This window comes from Sus scrofa, chromosome 2 (assembly GCF_000003025.6).
Source record: "Sus scrofa isolate TJ Tabasco breed Duroc chromosome 2, Sscrofa11.1, whole genome shotgun sequence".
Lineage (NCBI taxonomy): Eukaryota > Metazoa > Chordata > Mammalia > Artiodactyla > Suidae > Sus > Sus scrofa.
The window spans coordinates 18237109-18239246 of NC_010444.4; the positions used below are offsets into that span (position 1 = coordinate 18237109).

Consider the following 2138-nt stretch of genomic DNA (forward strand, 5'->3'; position numbering starts at 1 on the left):
ATAATACACCAACCTGGGTTAAAATAAGAATTTCACAACAGAACCCTACAAACTTTAGCCTCCTTGAGGCACATCAAAACTATCCCTACAATGGGATCACCTGGCCAGATGGCAAGCACTGAATCACTGGAAAAATCTTTCAGTGCCACTCTACTGTCAGAATGATTCGCATTTTCTGTTCCTGGAATTATTTATTCCTAAACTTGGCCTGAGTAACCTTTCCTCGGTGCTTTAGGCTACGTCCAATCCATTTAGTTTTCTTTTCTTTCTCGCTCTCTTTTTTTGGCTTTTTAGGGCTGCACCTGCAGCACAGGGAAGTTCTCTGGCCAGGGGTTGAAACGGAGCTGTAGTCACAGGCCTGTACCACAGCCACAGCACCAGATCCGAGCTGCTTCTGCGACCTATACCACAGGTCTCATAGCAACAACACATCCTCACTGAGTGAGGCCAGGGATTGAACCTTCATTCTCATGGTTACTAGTCAGATTCACTTCACCTGAGCCATGCCGGGAACTCCCAATCCACTTAGTTTTCAATCACAATCTCCTGTCTTAACCTTTTCAGAGAAACCCTCACAGCTGAACTCCTGGGGCTGCTGTTACACTGGAACTTAACCCAACTGTTTCTGAAAAGAAAGGAATCAGATACTGGCAAAAGCAGGAAAATCTGTGATTCATTGCCTTACCTGATAAGGGTCTCTATAATTAAAGTTACATTATAGCTAACCACGCCTAAAAATGGTTTATATAAAAAATAAAGACATGTGCCCCCTTACAAGAATTGTACTATAATGAACACAATGCTTGTAATTAAAGGACTGATAACTACACATGACTTTGGCCCTGCTACACGCCAAGGTCTGTTTTAAGTACTTTGAGTTAACTTATTTCATCTTCCTAACAGTGCCATGTGACAAGCTATTATTATTCTCATTTTACAGATGGGGAAAGTGTAACAAGGACGGCTAAGTAACTTGCCCACTGTCACACAACTAGAAAATGCCAAGGCATATAGAGAATGGCAGCCTAGCTCTGGAGCCGGAGCTCTGTCTAAACCGCCAGGTGAAGCTGCCTCCCCTGCTACCCTTAAAAGCCGGAATTAGATACACCTTTCGCATTGCTCAATGAGCCAGCTGACTTGAGAGAGGCAAAATCTACCCATTCACATGGCCATATGCAACCCCATGGCTCAAGTCAGCAGAAGCCAGGAAGGACAGAAACTGAGTCATATATTTTATCACCATATCTAGCCTTTGAGCTCTGAAGTTTACAAACAAAGTCCAGTTTATCTCCTTAGGGCACTCCATTGACAAAGAAGAACTGAAATTGACACATGTCTATTTCAAGCTATCTTCAGACAAATAAGAACACTTCTAAATTAGCACTTCCCAGTAAGTAACACCAAGGAATTTTAACTTCAAAATTGTATAGATATACCTGTTTCTGCAGCCAGTAGTAAAACTCCAAATGCTTCTGACTTTCAACTACATGCCCAGGGCCGGGACACCACTGGCCACCTTTGACACGGGAGCGCCAGGTCCTGCACAGGACGCCACTGGCCACCACAGGGCCCAAAGCTCAAGAATCCCCGTGGGAGGAAGCAGATCCCTGCAGCTCGCAGGAAAGAGCAGGCAGCGGAGAGGGGTCATGGCAGAGGGTGGGCCCTTCGGAAAGGACGCCACAGGATTCTGGGAGAAAGGAAAGGTGTGAGCAAGGGAGGCAGGTGGGAAACCAAAGTGCAGGGCGGGCCAGGTGGTGAAGGAGAGGGCGGGGCAGAAGTCAAAGCGCCCCCAAAGCGGGAAAGCACCGTGAGTGGCTCCGGTGGGGGTGAGGGTCTCCTCCAGTAGCCCTCCGACCTCCCCGCCGTCCGCGCTCCCCCGGTGATAGGGGCCCGACTCCGCCGCGGCCGGGAGAGGCCCAAGCCAGCACCCAAGGCCCACCAGGCCCTTCCAGGCCGCACTTACCTCGGCCACGGCTGCCTCCTGTTGGTCACCAGCTCATGCCGCTGGGCGTGGGCCACAGCCGCCAAGGAGGGATCGTGCGGAGCTGCGGGTCGCCACCAGCGGTGTCGGCTCTGCTACAGCCAGCGGAGAGCCGAGAGCCGGCAACTGGGCTCGGCGGTCTGACACCGAGGGCACT

The 2138-nt window shown here is 50.2% G+C and overlaps 1 protein-coding gene across 1 annotated transcript in view; it reads right to left on the reverse strand.

The window, feature by feature from the left end:
- The window catches only part of EXT2 (exostosin glycosyltransferase 2), a 139440-nt gene extending 137319 nt beyond the window's left edge, over positions 1-2121 (reverse strand). The window contains 1 exon segment of the mRNA XM_021083158.1: positions 1964-2121. The gene's annotated coding sequence lies outside the window, so the exon portion shown is untranslated.